This window comes from Amborella trichopoda, chromosome 4 (genome assembly GCF_054954075.1).
Source record: "Amborella trichopoda isolate Santa Cruz 75 chromosome 4, AtrichopodaSantaCruz75HAP2 v2.0, whole genome shotgun sequence".
NCBI classification, from domain to species: domain Eukaryota; kingdom Viridiplantae; phylum Streptophyta; class Magnoliopsida; order Amborellales; family Amborellaceae; genus Amborella; species Amborella trichopoda.
The window spans coordinates 37555250-37575097 of NC_142339.1; the positions used below are offsets into that span (position 1 = coordinate 37555250).

Consider the following 19848-nt stretch of genomic DNA (forward strand, 5'->3'; position numbering starts at 1 on the left):
ATGAACGTTGGCCCATTTTCTCCTTATAAATATGGGAAGCCAAAGAGAAGAAGACACATAAAATACACGGCAAATTACAGAGCTTCTAGAAAATGACCATTCTCTCTATTGGATAGTTCTTAATTAAAATTCGGACTCTGCGATCACCAGCCTAACGGCATCACCCCTCTTTGACCTCGAATTTGGTTTCATCCGTGCTCCATTAATTTTTACTAACATAGTGGATTCAGAAGTGAAGGAGGGGAACAAATACATGATTAATTGAATTGCTCTCCATCCCACACCACTGTGTTGATAAACCACATCCATTGTTGTCGCTTGGAAGTTGGAATATACTATATTTTTCCAACCAAGTGAAATCAAAACGCATTCTTTTGGGTAGTTAAAGATGGCTGCAAGTCACCACTTTTGGAGCGAAGTGCGAGTTAGTGTTCTAATAAGTCACCACTTTTCTTTCGAAGTGCGAGTTAGTGTCTCCCACTCAACTTTCTAAAATCCGTTGATTTCTGATTTTGATCGCTGAACTGGATAGGAATAGGTCAAGACCAAATTGATTCCAAGATCGTATGGGTCTAGCTCGGTTTACCTAAATATTTTCTTAGGTCCCTCTAAATACCCACCCGATAAACTTTATTTCAATTTTTGTTTTATTTCATTTGTTTTTAAATATTTTCTGAATCACCAATTCGAATCGATCCAGACCTGATTTGGATCGGCAATCCAACGATCTAACATGGATCAAAGGGTGAATGATTTGCTCCACCTATCCAAGTTTTAAAAAACACTACTTCCACTAGGTAAGCCGAAGTCTAAGGGAGTGAAATAGAAAACTTGTGAGATAGAGCACTGTAAATAAGGGTGTCGATATTTATCAAAATATCTGGAAAATTTTGACAAAAATCTCATTTTTTATCAAATTTAAAAATAGTCTAATATATTTTATATTTTACACTCAACTCCAAATTTTAGGAGTGTACATAGTATTTTAGTTTTATTTCCCCTTCTACATATCAGATTGAGCTCAAACTTGGGGAATTGATACTTATTAAATTCCTAAAAAGGTACTAAAAAATATTTTAAAATAGATAAAATAACCAAAATGCCCCTAAGATTTTACAATTTGTGGGGTATTTTGTTCATCTTTATTTCATTTAATTGTATTTTCATATTTTTTGTAACTATGTTATGGTGGGATGTATGGATGCCTAAAATTTAAGCATAATAGGATATATAGAAACAATAATATAATTAAAATACAACATAACTATAAAAATACGGGACTTAAGTGAGCTATTTCAATATTTATAAAAATGAGTTTTGATCTCCATTATTGTACTTTTAATGTTATTCGATTTTATGACAATAAAACACACAGAAAACAAAAAAAAATAATTTTAATGCTAAAATGAGGTGTTAATAGATTTTTATGAAAATACCCTTGCTCTTTCCCAGACGCTTATCTTCTAAAAGGTATTTTTGTATTGAAAAAGTATACAAAGAAACTATTTACTTGTAGCACACAGAGGTCACAATCCCTCCTATCCTTTATATCTCAAATAGAATGGATGTGAGCATGTCATTGACTAAACTCAAAGTTTAGAAAAAAAACATTTATCATATAATGTGGCTATAAGATCTAATTTGACATCTAATGACTAGGAGTGATTGTGACCATTGAAAGAAAATTTGGTGTTCTAACCGATAACTACCTGGTTAGATCGAAACCAGTCACTAGCTAGTTCTAGTTTTGGCCAGTTTTGGTGACTGGTCAGGCATTTTTTTAAACAAAAATAATTTTTTAAAAATATAACTATCCCAAAAAATAAGGGATTTTATTTGTAATATTTTTTTTTATATTTTTTATCATTATGGAAAAGATTGAAATTTTTTTGGCCATTTATACTTATTTTTACATTTTCCCACCTTTTCTGAAATTTTTTAAAAATACACTTGGGCACAAATCGATTTTTTAAAATCCATTTTTCATTAATTTTGAACTTCATTTGGATGTGCTTTGTTTAATCATTTTTTAAATATACCTTTCATATTTTATTAGATTTATTTTTTATTTTTTATTTTTTTAACACTTTTTTTACTATTGGGACTTGTCCGATTAGATTTACCTGTTGGCTAGTTGAACTGTTGGGCCCATGTCCAGTTAACTGTTCCAGTTCAATTTTTTCTATACTGATTGTGACCTCGTGATCAAAAAAAGATAAATAGTGTTAGTATTTTTTGTTTGAAAAAAGCTTAAGAGTACTTCAAAACAACAATACGGTTTACTATTCTTTCCTAAATTTCTTTCTTCCTAAATTTCTTGGACTATTGTTATATTGTTCTTTCCTAATTTGTTCCGTAGAGAAAGAAAGATGTGGGTTTGAGTCCCACATTGAAGAGGAGAGAGTTTCTTGAGCTGTATTTAAGAGCACGTATTCTCATGTTAAATACTCTTAATACAAAGGAGATAGAAGGTGCATGTAAGCGGGTGTGCGTGTGGGTGCACTTTACACAACCATCAAGTGAGTTAGTTATGGGGCTACATGTAATTTGTTGTTGTTGGTGGTGCATATAACTACTGCTACAGTAAATATGCACAACTACCTTGTGGGGCTCTATATAAAGTGGTTCACCAGTGGGCTAAACTCTCTCTCTACTCGATTTTATTTAGTTCTCTCTCTAAACTATCAAGACTCTAGTGTCTCATATGTGGGTTCCAAGCTCGCATAGTAAACATACGGGCATATTAATAAATTTAATTTTGAGACAAATTTTTGAACTTAATTTTTAAGGACACATAATCTCTAACATGGAGATCATGAACATGAAAAAATAAAATGAAATTAAAATTAAAATTTAAAATAGTAATTTTAGGAAGAAAACATTTGGAGCATTAGTTTCCATTGTTTTTATGGAACACATGCGATCAAGCCCTCTAGAAACAATTTTCCTTTTCTTTGTTGTTTGTTTCCCAATTCAGTAATAGGAAGTGATGTTGAGATGCAGTGTTGCTTGACGTCACCATTCATGCCACTCCATTCCTCGGAAACAGAAAGAAATGAAGACAAAATCCGGCATAATCAATGCGACAGCATTGAAAGAAACAGGCGGTCTCATTTGTTGCTCTGCCAAAGCCATGGACGAAGGTGGTTCTGTGCGGCGTGGGGTGGGCGGAGGTCTTACTTGCCGGCCTCTGCTTCCTCCTGCTCCACTACATGAGGCAGCGCCACAATGCCGTTGGCTGAGGTCCACAATGCTGTTGGCTGAGGTCCACAATGCCGTCGGCGGCACCTTCACTGCTTGTGGTCCCCTCCTCACCAGAAAGCGTCTCGTTCTCACCTGCGACCCCTGCAACGTGGAGTACATCCTCGAGACCCGCTTCTCCAACTTCTCCAAAGGCCCAGACTTCCAAGACATTTTCTGGGAGCTCATGGGCGACGACATCTTCAACATCGATGCCGATGAGTGGCAGGCTCAGTGGCGCACCGCAAATGCTCATGTCCACTCGAAATCCTTTTGAACAATTTTTGAGAAAAAGAGTCGTGAGCTCACCTTCATCAACTTGGTGCCTATACTTCACAGATCTGCTGAAGAGGGGGCGGTAGTCGACTTGCAATACCTCATGATGCGATACATGGTGGACGCGACCTGTGCGGCCTTGTTCAATGAGGCTATCGGCTGCCTTGTGCCTGAGCTCCCACTCGTACGCTTTGCCCAGGCTGCAGATGAGGTCATGGAGGCGGTTGTGGTGAGGCACGTCCTGCCGCACATGTGGTGGAAGCTGATGCGTCGACTGGTACTTGGCATGGAATCTCGACTAGCCCAGGGCGTGCACACCATGGATGAGTTTGTGGCACGTCAGGTGATGAGTGCACGAGGCAGAGGTAGCGGTTGCGGAGACCTGCTTTTGATCTTTGCAAAGGGCGATGTGTTCGGGACTGTTAACAAATACCTGAGAGACGTTGCAGTGAACTTCTTGATAACATAGGGGGACACAACGGGGGCAGCCCTAACCTGGTTCTTTTGGCTCGTGAGCAGGCACCATGAGGTTGAGGCCAAGTTCTTAGATGAGCTTAAGGAGAAGGGTACCGAGGACCTGAGCGAGCTCCACTACCTCCACGCCGCCTAATCCAAGACTCTACATCTCTACCCCTCGCTACCATTAGACCACAAGGGAGTTCGAGAAAAGGATGTTTTACAGGACAACACCACTGTGGAACCAGGGACAATAATCGTATACAATATCTACCCCATGGTAAGGATGGAGTGGTTAAAATAAATGTGAGAAGAGAAGAAGAAGAAGAAGGCACTCAGATTTTAACGTGGCTCGACAAAGCTTGCTTACATCCACGAGTATTAATTCTTTACTCCCTTTGCTTATTGTATCTTTGCAGAAGACTTTACAATGTATTTATACACAAATACTAAAGAACAAGTCAGAAGGAAACTCCCCGAATTAATAGGGATTTTTTGGTCCCAAACATCCCAAAAGAATAGGAACAAATAATACAACCCCAATAAATTAGAACACTGCAGGGCTGACCATGAATCCTTCAACACTCCCCCTCAAGTTGGGCCAACTTGCTCAAAGCTTGTAAAAAACTAGTCTTTGAAATTGCATTGGTAAAAATATTTGCTAACTAGTCTTTACTTTAAACAAATGAAGTGTTAATAATTTCAGCTTGAACCTTATTACGGACAAAGTGACAGTCTACCTCAATGTGTTTAGTCCTTTCATGAAATACATGATGTGAAGCAATATGAATGACAGCTCGATTCTCACAAAATATTTTCATTGGCAATTTCACTTGAAACCCAAGGTCCTGAAGGAGAAACTTAAACCAAACAAGTTCACTTGCAGTTGCAGCCATGGCTCTATATTTGGCTTCTGCGCTTGATCTAGCGTCCACACTTTGCTTCTTACTTTTCCAAATGACAAGGCTTCCACCAACCATTGTACAGAACCCAGTAGTAGACCTTCGATCATTTGGGCATCCAGCCCAATCAGCATCAGAATATCCAACAATATCAATGTGATTATTACATTTTAGCCACATTCCTCTTCCAGGGCTGGATTTTAGATACTGAAGGATTCTTTTAATAGCAATCATATGACTAGTTTTTGGGGCATGCATAAATTGATTAACTAGGCTAACATAAGTGATATCTGGCCTAGAAACAGTCAAATAGATTAGTTTCCCAACAAGTCTTTGAAATCTAACAATATTTTCAAGAGGTTCCCCTTCATCAAAAGTATGTTTATTATTCAAGTCGACTGGAATATCAAGAGGTTTGACCTTAAGTTTGCCAATATCTTTTAAGAGATCCAAAACATACTTTCTTTGAGATATAAAAATTCCTTTTTTGGAGTATGCAACCTCAATTCCAAGAAAGTACTTGAGTTGTCCTAAATCTTTAATATCAAATTTGCTTTGAAAATATCTTTTTAGCTTTGAGATTCCTTTGTTGTCGTTACCAGTTATTACAATATCATTAACATAAACAAGGACAAAAACAATTCCATTTTTCCATTCTTACTGAATAAGGAAGAGTCAGCAGAGCCCTTTTAAAATGCTATACTTAATAGGGTAGTACTCAGCTTTGCATACCACGCTCTCGGAGATTGTTTGAGTCCATATAAAGCCTTTTTAAGTCTACAGGTATGTTCACGATTTCCTTCTTTAGAATGACCTGGAGGAATGTTCATGTACACTTCTTCCTCAAGGTCTCCATGAAGGAATGCATTTTTAACATACCTTTGCCACAAAGACCATCCACAATTTACAGCAATGGAAAGAAGAACCTGAATAGTACCCATCTTCGCAACATGGGCAAAGGTTTCCTTATAATCCACATCATATGTTTGGATAAATCTTTGGCAACAAGTCTTGCCTTATATCTCTAAATGGTACCATCACTATTGTATTTAATTTTGAAAACACATTTACAACCAACGGCCTTTTTTCCTTTAGGTAAACGAACTATATCCCAAGTATGGTTTTATCAAGGGCCGATAGCTCAACCTCCATGGCTTCCTCTAGACAGGTTGAGAGTAAGCATCATTAAAATTATTGGGTTCAACATTATTCGAAATATAACTCAAGAAAGCATAGTACTTTGAAGAAATATTTTGTAGCAAATTTGATTTTGAGTAGGATGAGAAGCAGCATGATAAGTAAAAAAGTCCTACAATCTTGAAGAAGGGTGAGTAACACGAGATGACTTACGAAGGGAAGGATCGGGAGGATGGGCCATGGGGTTATTACCTCTTGGAGTGTCACTGTCGTTGCCAGCTTCATTCTCATTGTCATTGCCAATATTCCAATTCTCCCAATTTTCTTGATTTTCGAGATTTCTTTCATAAGAACTATTGTTTTGACTAACAGAAACTTGAAGAGGATACTCCCCCTGAGCCATATTTTAAGATAATTCAGAGTTGTGTTGAAAATCGGATTCATCCTCAAAAAATTGAACATTTCTGAAAACAAACAATTATTTTTGTATTGGACTATAACATTTGTACCCTTTTTTGTGGAGGAATATCCAACAAAAATACACTTATTAGCTCGGGAATCAAGTTTGTCACGCTTATGATCAAGAATATGAGAAAAACAAACACACCCAAAAACAGGCCGGTGAGAGATGTTAATCTTCCTTTTATTTAAAACTTTAAGAGGGGATTTATCATGGAGAACCTTACTAGGAAGTCTATTAATAAGGTAACAGGTAGTCAAGACAGCTTCAGACCAAAATCTCTTTGGAAGATTTTTCTCAAACATTAAGAACCTAGCAACCTCAAGAATGTGCCTATTTTTCTTTTTAGCAACCCCATTTTGCTGAGGGGTCCCGACAAATGAGGTCTGATGTATGATGCTAAGACTAGTGAAAATTTTTTATTAACATACTCAGTGCCATTATCCGATCAAAATTTTTTAATCTTGGCATTATACTGATTGGACACAAGATCATTAAATTCCTTAAAGGTATGAAAGACCTCTTCTTTTGATTTTAAAAGATATATCGAAGTTGCTTGTGACCAATCATCAATGAAATATCTATGCTCAGAATAAGAATCAATAGGGGCAAGTCCCCAAACACCTGAGTGAACTAACTGAAAGGGCCCATCACAATCATGCTTAGACTTCTAAAAAGGAAGTTTGGTCTATTTAAAAAATTGACGAGTATCACACCCATGAAAATCAATACTAAGATTAGGACTCAAAATTCGTAAAGTATGAACAGAAGGGTGACCAACTTTAGCATGCCACAACTTGCTACTGAAATACTTAGACATCAAAGCTTTATTTTCTTGATCAATGATATATAATCCATTTGAAATTCTCCCTTCACCAATCTTCCTCCCTATGGCCCCATCCTGAAAGACAACATTGTAAGGAGGGAAAAGAATATTGCAGTTTAGATCTTTGGTTATCTTGCTCGCAGATAACAAATTTGAAGGAATGATGGTAGAAACAATACTTCATAATCATGAAAGTTAGAGACAATTTTAGATTTTTCGAAGTCGTGAACCAGAATAATTGAACCATTGGTTATTGATACGGGAAGCTTACTAGAAGATTTCTCGTAACTGGTTAAGCACTTGAGATTATTAGGCATATGATCAGTAGCCCCTGAATCAATAACCCAAGAATGGATATGTGAATGGGAATGAAAAGAGTAAGGTGAGGAATTGCTTGTTTCTTGGGGAGAGTAAGGTGAGGAATTGCTTGTTTCTTGGGGAGAGTCATGTGAGGAGATATTGCCACTCTTACCATACTGCTGGAAAAATTGAGCAATTTTTTCAGAGTAATTTGTGAATCAGTTGTGGATGCTTGGGAGCCAATTCTTTCACCTCCTATACCCTTTGAAGGTCTCAAGTGAGGATGTAAAAGCCAACATCGGTCTTTTATATGACCAAGAGCTTTGCAATGATCACATTTAAAGGTGTTCCTTCCTCCATCTCGACGCCCTCTACCACGTCCACGAAAACTACTTCCTCCTCTTGTTTCATTATTAATAGACTTCTTGTTTCAAACTTCTCATTATTTGCAACAAAGGCAGATTTCTCAATCACCTCAATATTATTTTTTTCAGGATTCATTACCTTCTTCCTAGTTTCCTCTCTTAAGACAGTAGAGTAAACCCTTGTGAAACTAGGGAGTTCAGTTGATATTAATATTTGACTTCTAAAGCTCTCATATTCAGGTTTTAAAGCAACAAGAAACTAAAAAACTTGGTCATGTTCAACACGTTTTTGGATGACGGCCAAGCCAGTAGTGGCAGTAGTATAAGTGGCCATCTCATCCCACATTGGTTTGAGACTGGCAACTAACTCAGTTACTAACTTTTCCTGTTTAACTTGGGATATTTCTTGCTTCAATTGATATATGCGAGATGTATTATTTTGGTTACCATATACAGACCTAATAGATTCCCATAATTGTTCAGCTGTGTCTGAGTGGGTGAATATTTCAACAATTGCAAGTTGCATGGAATTCAAAATCCAAGACATAACCATTTGAACTTTGGCTTGCCAATCTTCAAATGTAGGATCATCAGATTTAGGCTCCTTTATCTTTCTAGTTACATGCCCAAACATAGACTTTCCACTCAAGGCCGGAGATACAGCCATTGACCAGGCAATATAATTGAGTCCATTGAGCGGGGTAGTAGTTAGTTTAATACTAGTGTTGGACTCAAAATCATGTGTAGAAAATTTAGAGTTACTATCCTTATTAGCCATAAGAAAAAATGATCTGACTGAAGATGATAAATGTGACGATAAAAAAAGAGATTCCAGCAAAATAACAAAGAATAACACCCCCACCAAATCTAAATTTCAGATTAAAAAAACTGATGAACACAACCACCAGTTCTGCAAGGAAAATACAGCGCCAAAAAAAAATGGAAAGGGAAAAAAACACATATATTTGGAAAGAGAGATCGCGATTTTGTAGAGAGAGAAAGAGAGGGTTGCACATTTAGAGGCGTCATCAGGGTAGAGGATTCGAACCCAAGCTCATTATGAGCATAAGCACCCAGCCACCAGAACAACGATGAGAAACCCTACTACTTCAAACGAAACAACAAAACCCTTGATCGAGACTAATCTCTAACTTTTAAAAGAAGTAGCAACCAAACACTGACACAGAGCAAACCCCAAGACTTTCGACTTTCCACAAATATATCAATAAAACCCCAATTTCAGATAAGCAAACAACCTTGGTCAAAACATGTCATGTTGCTTAGGGCTCGAGGTCCTGAAAATGCTAATACAAATTTGAGAGAGAAGAAAGAGATTTGTGCACCGTGAGAAGAAAGCGAGAATATCTTCACTTCTGGTGGTGTGACTTCAGCCATGGTCTCTCTCTCTCTGTTTGTACGGATCGGAGGTCCTATCGATGTTCAAGGTCAAGATCTCGTTGCTCTGATACCCTGAAAATAAATGTGAGAAAGGAAGAAGAAGAAGGCACTTAGATTTTAACATGGTTCGTCAGAGCTTGCCTATCCACAAGTATCAACTCTCTACTCCCTTTTCTTACTGTATCTTTGCAGCAGACTTTACAATGTATTTATACACAAAAACTAAAGAACGAGTCCGAAGGAAACTCCCCAAATTAATAGGGATCTTGTGATCCCAAACATCCCAAAAGAATAGTAACAAATAAAACAACCCCAATAAATTAGGAAATTGCAGGGTTGATCGTGAATCCTTCAACAAGTGGATATGGGGAGAAGACTGCAGATTTAAGCCAGAGAGGTGGCTTGGAGAAGATGGAAAGCTCAGATCAGAGAGCGGTTTCAAATTTCTGCCCTTCAATGGAGGGCCGAGGACCTGCCTTGAAAAGGAGGTGGCCTTTGTGCAGATGAAATATCTCGAGAGACCCCATTTTCATATTTCATTTCTTCCGAAACCCAAAATTTCAAAACCTATCATCTAACCCCCTAAATAACGTTATTTATTTTATTCCAACTTTTAACCCAACAAAATTAAAAAAATAAAAAAACATCTTTTTTCTAACTCTCTCTGTCCTCACGTTGTCAATCTCTCTTCTCGTGTGTTTCTCTCTCTAGAATGTCCATGTTCAACAGCTCCATCTCTCTTTCTCTCTCTAATAACCCTCTCTCTTTCTCTCCTCCACCCGCTATCTCTCTCTATCATCCTCTCTCCTCCACCCGCCGTCTCTCTCCTCCACCTGCCATCAACTGTTAAGCCCTAATCCACCTCTTTTATTGAGAAGAAAGCTTGTTTGCTACAAAGTACCTCCACTCCCCTGTCATCGTCTTCACGCCTCTCTCTCGAAACTCTCTCCCTAGTCAACTTATCCCATTTTTAACTTCATCCTTTTGATTCTTGACCTTGTAGTTGTCAAGGATTACTATTGCCAGAAGCCCTTGACTTGCAAATGCTCAAACCACAATTGCGGCAATGGCCCCTGGTTTCAACCCTTTGTTATTGCTCTGGTTTCTAGTCACAACTGTTGAGCCATTTTTGTTGGTTACAGTGGTTGCAATAGGAGCTAAGCCCCAAGAGTGTTAGGAATTGCTGCAATGGCAGGTGGTGAAGTTGTTGAATTGGGGGGTGAATTGGAGAGAGTTGCAGGTGCATATCAAAGATTCTTCAGCGCCCTACCGCAAAGGCCTGGATTTCCGAAAAAAGATTATGGATTTTGATCCAAACTTGCTGAAATCTCACTGGAAAAGTGGTTCCATGAAAGGTTAAGGTACTGTATATTGCCACCCAGGTCTTCAGGCAAAAGTCCCATTCAAATTCTAAGAAAAATCCAACAACTAAGTAGCTATGGAAGAATTGGAGCCAAAGCCATTAGGTAAATTGCAAGAGAAGTTGTTGTTGAGGAAGAGGGATGTGAGCTCCGGTGCCTGGGCTAGACTGGTAGGAATCTCTCCAGACAGTGCATTAAAAGAGAGGTTGAGATAGCGGAGATGGGTGAAATTTCCGGTCATATTGGAGGGAAGCTTTCAAAAGAGGAGGGGAGAGAGTTTCGAGCTCAGGGAGAGGGTTTCAAGAGAGGAGTGGAGATGATGATAAATAAGAGCTCGTCCCCACAAATAAGAGCTCTTGGAAGCCCTGCTCGAGCTCCCAACTTTAGGTTCCTGAGTCTAAAGAGTTGGGGGAGATAGAGAGAGAGAGAGGGATTTGGGAGGTTGATCGGGGGAGAGTAAAACGGAATAATGTCAAGAGAGAGGGGTTTTAAAAAAAGGTCTTTTTTAAATATGTTTAGGTCATAAAAAATTAGTAAAAAATGAATAAAATATGTTCAGGGGGTTAGGAGATATATTAGAGTGAATTTCTATGTAGTAAGATAAGTTTCGCAACCTTAGGTCAATGGAGAAATGAAAGTTGAAAATGGGGTCTATAGAGATATTTTCCCTTTTTTCAACTAGCTGAAAACCTTCCACTTTTTTCGAGTTTTCCATTTGCAAAAAGTTTACGTTAGCTTGCAACTTTATTATTACACTTCAAAAATCCAAAGGAGCGTTTCGAATTTGAAAAACCCATGATCTTCGCATCGAGACGTATGAATATAAAGTTAAAAAAAAAAAAGAAGAAATTTTAAGTCTAAAAAGTAGCGTGTCTTGTAACAAGTTATCTAGATAGTGTACTTTCAAGATTTTTAAATGTTTATAAATTTTCTTGATTTGTAAATTTTTTAGAATTTTAAATTTTGTAATTAGGGTTGAAATGAATTTACAAGCTATTGTAGATTTCTAACACTACAACTGCATCTTCCGCCAAAATTTAGAAGTGTACTTTATTATCAGGTGGACATCTGATACAAACTAGTGTTGGAAACTACTACTCGGGCATGCCCAATCCGAGCACTCAGATCGAGTTTGAGTAACTCAGCCCAAGTAGTTTACAGTACTATCACAACAAAAAAATGGTTAAAAAATAAAAAAATGTCAAAAAAAATAGAAAAAGAAAAGAAATGTATGTTTAAATTAATATTAAGCAAAACACATCAACATGAGGTTAAACAAGTAGTTAAAAAACTGGATTTTAGAAAATCATCTTGTGAGTGTGGGTACTTTTAAAATAATCCAACAAAGATGGAGTATTGTAAAAATAAGTATTTACGGTTAAAACAATTTTCATTTCTTTTAAAATGATAGAAAATATAAAAAAACAAATCTCAAATAATTGTTTTTAGAATATTTTATATGTTTTTAATATCCTCACGTTGCACCCCCAACTCGGGCTAAGCAAACGTTCCAGCTCGAGTACCCTGGCCCGCTTCTCAAGTGTGACTTTCGGACCACCCAGAATAGGGCAGTATAAATGAAGAGGGTTCAAACTTTACATTATTTATATAAACAAAATCCAAATTTTTTAAAATATTGGTCGAAAACTTTCAACCTGGTGATAAAATTGAAATAAAAAAAATTAGAAACATAAAGACCTGACGTAGCATCACTTACGCGCAACAGAAAATCTGACTATGATCTAATACACATCTTTTTTCCAGTCCAAATGTAGATTTTTCTGGATATTCATTTCCTCCATCAACAAGTTTGTGTAAAGCAATGGTTTAAAAACCGGATCGGTGACCCGGATCGGGCTTTTCAAAAACCGATCCGGATCGGCGAATCGGCGATCCGGATCGGTGAATCGGCGATCCGGATCGGAATCGGGTGAATCGGTCAGAATAAAGCTTCAAAAAAATCCGAAAAAATTATTAAAATTCATTATAAATATTGGTTTTTAGGAATTCAATAAAAAATGAGGGTACTCCATTAAGAATTTTCATGTTTTTGAATGAATATGCAAATATTGATATGTTCTTTCCCTGCATGAACCGCCCGTTCAGCATTTAATTTACAGTATTTCGTGCTCATCCCTACACTGTTGCTGTTGGGACTCGATATGTGAATAATATGGTTGGGATAGGGTGGCCTCGGAATCATCATCTCTCTCGTTTTCTCTTTGAATAATATGGATTAAAAAAAAAAAAAAACAAATTTTCAAAAAAATCTATCATGGATTAAAAAAAAAATCACAAATTTTCAAAAAATTCTATCATGGATTACAAAAAAAAATTCGATCATGGATTAAACAAAAAAAATCACAAATTTTCAAAAAATTCAATCATGGATTACATAAAATTCGATCATGGATTACATAAAATTCGATCATGGATTACAAAAAAAAACAAACAAAAAAAACAAAAAATTCAATCGTGGATTACAAAAAAAGAAAAAAATAGTTCGATCATGGATTACAAAAAATTCAATCATGGATTACAAAAAACTCTATCATGGGTTACAAAAAAAGCAAAAAACAAAAAATTCAATCATGGATTAAAAAAAAACAAACAAACATTTCAATCATGGATTACAAAAAAAAAACAAACATTTCGATCATATATTACAAAACATTCGATCATGGATTACAAAAAATTCTATCATGGGTTACAAAAAAAAAAAAAAAAACAAAAAAATCGATCATGGATTACAAGAAAAGAAAACAAACATTTCGATCATGGATTACAAAAAATTCTATTATGGGTTACAAAAAACCAAAAAATTTGATCATGGATTACAAAAAAAATCTATCATGGATTACCACAAAAAAAAAAAAAAAAAAAAAAAAAAAAAAAAAAAATTCCGTACGGAATCGCCGATTCACTGTTCGGACTCGCCCATTCCGTACAGTGAATCGGCGATTCACTGTACAGAATCGTCCGGTTCTCTCTAGAACCGGACGATTTCCGATTTTCGGGGCGATCCGGTTCCTTTTTCACTATTTCCGAGTCGAACCGGGCGAGTCCGGTTCGACTCGGCGTTTTTTAAAACGCTGGTGTAAAGTATTAATAAACAATGGAACCTACGTTGACCAACCCTAACTGAAAGCCAAACCATTTTCCCTACTTGTTTAGGAAAGCAAACCCAAAACAACTAACCACGAAATACTTACCACGATGCCAAGACTATTGAGTGGCTCCAGGAGTTCCCCCAAACACTTCAGCGTAAACTCTCTCTTTCTCTCTCTCCAAAACACCAGCATAAACTCTCTCTCTCTCTCTCTCTCTCTCTCTCTCTCTCTCTCTTTTGTATAGAAGAGAGCACATCGCTGAAGGGGTTGAGGGAACTCTAGGGGTCTCCCAATGCATATCAGATAGGCTGCTGAGAGGCAACTACTGTTACATGTATTTATAGGGGCTGCTCAGCTGAATTTAGAGGGACGTTTGGAATCAGATACTTTCGTTTCTAAAATGGAGGAATACAATGAACCTGGTCGGTTTTACAGCCATAACTTGGCTGTGCCCCTACCCTTTAGTTTTGGTCACCTTTTCCTTCTCAACTTTGTGGTAGAGCATCCTCCCACTGGCCCTACTGTTTCTCTCTCTTGCTCACCGGCCATCACAAATCCACACATTAATTTCAAATTTCGAAGTGATTCCATTACACCGCTTCCCAATCTTAGTCAAGGCAGATATTCTTACCATTTCCCTTTTGGTAATATCCTCATTTTTATCTTTGTTTCTTTGATACCGTCCTTCTTTGCTTTTATTTGATATCTTAGTGAGAAGGGCCATGACGCCATTGTGGGGTGAAGAGGTTCTGGAGCTCGATAAATGAAGTTTGCGTGCATTTGACACCTTAGCATTTCTTGGCATTGGCCAGAGAATCCGCGACGATGGATGGCCAGTAATACCCTAGCCTTCAGACCCGTTCATAGAGCTTGGGGATGAAAGAAAGACCTATGTGATCTTTTGCTGTGGAAATGCAATTTTTTGTTTTTTTTTTTAATAATAATCACCCCTTATAATTTTGGCAACAAGATCACTCACAGATGGTCTTATTATAAACAATAGAAATTCCAAAAATAAATAACACATCAAAAAAATAAATCACAACCACTTGATGCCATTCATGCAACCTAATACTGTGCTTGACAATATAAAATAAAAGAACAAACAAATAAAAGAAAAGATATCGGAGGTTACCTCAACCGGACTTTTTATACCCCACACAGAGTCACCACATCCAATGGCGAGGGATCTGTGGTCTAGCTTCAATCTCGAATTGGGATAGCTAATTTCGGCCAAACTAGGTTACCACCCTTTAAAATCTCTACTAACCTTACCCCCAAAATTAACTTAGGCCCCCCTCTAATTTTCCCAATCCTTAATATTAACTTAGGTCTAGAGAGGAGAAAGAGTACTACCTAAGGTTTTGGAGAGAGAAAATTATTGAGAAATATGGAGGAGAAAGAGTGGGGCGTGCCCCTCTAGGAGAGAGAGAGGTGAGAGAGAGGTCATGGGAGAGAGAGAGAGAGAGAGGTTGTATGTAGATATTAGGGGGAGAGCACCCCTATTTATGGTGGATATTTAGGTTTAGGGTTTTTTAGAATCTTCTTATACTTTGCCTCTTTCATGAGATTGAATCTAGATCGTTGATTAAGGTGACATGTGGGGTGAGAGATCTGAGCCATCCATTCCATAGATGGGGCCATCATCATTTTGGAAGGTGCTTGAACCATTATCCCCATTTTCTTAAACTATTTTTCTATCAATATATTTAAATAAAATAAATATCATGCATTCCATAAAATTGCAGGATCCATGTCACATTCCATAAGGATATGTCAAATATTGTCAAATAAATAAATACTACCAAATATAAATAAGATAAGGTCAATATTTTACTATCTATTCAAATTGACCATATCCCATTAAAGCAAACTTTTTATAAAACAAATAAAGCCATGGTCAATATTTTCCTTCCAAGATTTGACCACATGCCACAAATCAAACTTACCTTAATCTAAAGTCTTAGAACACAAAGCAATTAAAGAGAATCCAAAAGGGTGGGGCATGCCACCCCTTTGTGGCACATGTGGCCCCCCATAGAATTTTTATAAAAAGAAATTTAAAATTAAATGAAACAAATTAATACATATTTGAATTTTTACAATTTTGTAAAATCAATAACTGTATTTTTATAAGTCCAAAAATCATAATCAAAATATTGAGAGATTCATAAAAATTCAAATAATAAAACTAAAATCATTTCAATAATAAAATGAACATAATTAAATTAATATGATGGGAAAATGATCCATATGGTTTTAGAAATTCAATCTGTAATAATGGGGTACTCCACCTTCAACTGTGGACTACAGACCACACTTGCTTTATCGAACCGACCTAGTATTTCTCATGACCCACAGTCCAAGCGAGGGCTCATTAGCGAGTCACCAAAGTTAGGTCGATGAATCAAGGGGTCACAATCTCAGTCTATGGATTACAAGTTCTCCCTTAGAGAAGAGTCAAGGTCACCACGACCTGATGCAACCATAGCTGTATGGCGTATAGGGGTATCTCTCGCACATGTATGCGCTTCACCCAAAGGTGGATATCTGGCTTTCCCGAACGATCTATTAATATACATACCGTGTAATGGAACATGGATGAGGTTTTGGCGCCCGTCTCCGTAGTCCTACCATCACACACAAGGGCACATAATCTCTCGGCTCTCTCATCTAGGCATAAGCTCCGACCTCATCAAGGGCTAACTCAAAACCCTCCTCGGTTAATTCTTTATGCATAGGTACCTTTGGTTTTTCTACCGACTAGCCTAGATTGATAAGCACAGTTCAGTATAAGCAAATATCATTTGCTTAGTATGGTCCTCAAAGGACTAGACTCCCATTGAGTTTACCTTTCACTATAATAAAAGTATTTCAATACACACTCATAAGGCCTTTAAAGGTCACATAAACCCAACATCTCCCACTTGGCCTTTGAAGGCCATACATTCTCTCTTCCTCACTTTCTCTCATCCCTAACTCTCTCACATGTCTTACAACAACATTAGGGACACCTCCCTTAGTCAGAGGGTCTGCAATCATGAAATTTGTAGATATATAGCTGATCTTGGTCTCTTTGAATCTCACCTTATTTCTCAAGTGATAAAAATAAGGCTTAATATGCTTGGAGTTCTTATGAAACCGAGGCTCCTTAGAGACACAAATAGTCGCAGTGTTATCGAAGAAAATTTATACCGCCTCACAACATACAGGGTGAAAATTAAGTGGATTAAGAAATTTCTTAATGCACACGGCCTCCTTGGCTATTAGACAACATGTCACATACTCGGATTCCATGGTAGACAATTCAACAATATCTTATTTCTTTGAGTTCCAAGAAACCGCACCCCCTCCAAGCATAAAAACATACCCAGATGTAGACTTCTCATCATCTGGATCCGTGAGATAGCTTGTATCTGAATATCCCTCTATTGCTATTTCAGCTCCCCCCTTATATGTGAGCGCATAGTTCATGGTCCCCTTTAAATATCTGAGAATTCTTTTTATAGCTTTCCAATGCTCATCTCTTGGATTACTTTAGAAACGGCTCACCAGACTCATGACGAAGGATAAGTCAGGCCTTGTACCCGTTATGACATACATAAGGGACCCAACTGTGATCCTGTGTGACACTCTCTCCATAGCTCTTATATCCATGTCTTCGGTAGGATACATCTTATTATTAAGCTTCATCTTTTTATCAATTGGGGTAGACATGGGCTTACATATACTCACGTCAAACTTTTTCAGAATCCTCTTACAGTAGGTTGCCTGGGAAAGTTGGATAGTCTTCTCTCTCCTATTTCTTATTATCTTAATGCGCAACACATATGAAGCTTCCCTAAGATCCTTCATATCGAAGTGTTGTGCAAGGAAATTTTGCATCTCTACTACTAGGGCAATTGAACTACTAACAATTAGCATATCATCCACAATAAAGACCACATCACTTCCACATTGATATATGCAATAATCCTCATTATTTGTGGAGAACCTTGCAAGACCAAGGGTCTCTTGGAATTTTATATACCACTGTCGCGATGCTTGTTTCAGGCCATAACCGGATTTATTAAGTTTGCATACGAAGTTCTTTTTCCCTTTCTCCTCAAATCTCTCAGGTTGGGTCATTTAAATTTTTTCTTCTAAATCACCATTTAGAAAGGTTGTTTTGACATCCATTTGATGAACCTCAAAGTCAAAATGGGTTGCTATAGCTATAAGGATTTGGATGGATGGAAATTTGGCAATAGGGGAAAAAGTTTTCTCATAATCTATCCCTTCTTTCAAGGTGAAACCCTTTGCAACCAACCTTGCTTTGTATTTTTCTATTTTCCCTTCAGAGTTCAACTTTTTCTTGAAAATCCACTTACAACCAATGGCCTTACATTTTTGAGGTACAGGTACTAATTTCCATATATGGTTTTGGTTAATGGAAGCACACTCATCCTTCATGGCTTTTACCCAGAATTCCTTTTCAGGACAGGTCAAGGCTTCATGGTGAGTTCTAGGTTCGGAATCTGGATCTCAACCTTATCAAAATGTTCTCCAAGGTAGACAAAATGTTCTAGGTAAAGAGGTGGTCTACTGACTCGTTTACTTTGTCGTGGTTCAGGTAAATGTTCACTTTCTTTAGGGAGTTCAGGAACAGGTTGGGTTGGTTTAGAAGTTTCAGGTTCAGGGTCTCGAACTACATCCTTGTTTTTGGCCTCTTCATAAAAGTTGACTTGTTTTCTACTCACCCATGTTTCAAGGAACTCTTCCTCAAAGAAGTGGGAATCGTGGCTTTCAATAACCGTACATGTTTCAAGATTGTAGAATTGATACCCCTTACCATGATCTGGGTAACCAATGAAAATAGATTTGACAGTTTTAGGTTGCAATTTGGTTCTATTTTGATGTGGGATATTGACATAGGCTGAGCAACCCCAAACTTTCTAGTGTTCAAGAGAGGGAGTACGACCTGTGAAAATTTCGTGAGGAGTAAGTGGGGCAGCTTTTGTGGGAGTCCGGTTAAGGATATAACATGCCGTTAATACTGCTTCTCCCCAAAACTCCAATAAGAGATTTGTATGCCCCATCATACTCCTTACCATTTCTACTAAGGTCATATTCCTTCTCTCAGTTACACCATTTTGTTCAGGAGTATAAGACATGGTGTACTGATGGATGATCTCATTTTCAATGCACAATTCTTTGAAAAGTTCAAATGAATATCCCCCCATCTATCGATTCTAAGAACTTTAATTTTCAGGTTGGTTTTATTCTCTACCTGGGCCTTATATTCTTTGAATTTTTTTAGGGCTTCTGATTTCGCATGAATAAGGTACACATGGCCATATCGTGAGTGTTCATCTATAAAAGAGATAAAATATCTTTTTTCTATTTTGGTGGTCACATTCATAGGTCCACATATGTCACTATGAATAATTTCCAATATACTAGTAGCTCCTTTTTCCCTGGTGGTATTTTTCCTTATTAGTTTTCCTTGCACACAAGACTCGCACACTTTCGATAAATCTCCCTTATAATTTTGAAGAATCCCAACCCTTTTTAATCTTTCCATTCGTTTTATATTAATATGTCCTAACCTTATATGCCATATGGTAACGTCTAATTCATTACGGGACGAGACATAAGCAACGTTCTCTTTTATTTCAATAGTAAATATCCCGTTTACAAATCGTCCAATCATGATCACATATTTTCCCTTCTTGACCACCACTTTTTCCCTAATGAAAGTGGTTATGAATCTAGCTATAGACATCTTAGGAACTGAAACCAAGCACTTCATCATATCAGGAGCATAAAGTGCTTGCTTTAGGATCAATGTGCTCCCACTCTTCAGTTTTAGCTCAAAATCTCCAATTCCAAATACATCAGTCTTATGATTTCCTCCCATATAAATATGTTGCTGTCCTGGCCCCATGAGAGTGAAAGAACGGTAACATTCCTTAGTATTTGTAACATGGGTCATAGCCCCCAAGTCAAGACACTAAGAAGCTCCCTTGGGGTTAGCT

The 19848-nt window shown here is 37.4% G+C and overlaps 1 non-coding gene across 1 annotated transcript; it reads left to right on the forward strand.

Annotated features, from left to right (window-relative positions):
* Positions 1-1848: 1848 nt before the first annotated feature.
* On the forward strand, positions 1849-10785 carry LOC18423827 (cytochrome P450 86B1). The gene is made up of 4 exons (XR_016053983.1): positions 1849-3474; positions 3580-4252; positions 4392-4432; positions 9695-10785. It is a non-coding gene; the product is annotated as a cytochrome P450 86B1 (transcript).
* The last annotated feature ends 9063 nt before the right edge of the window (positions 10786-19848 follow it).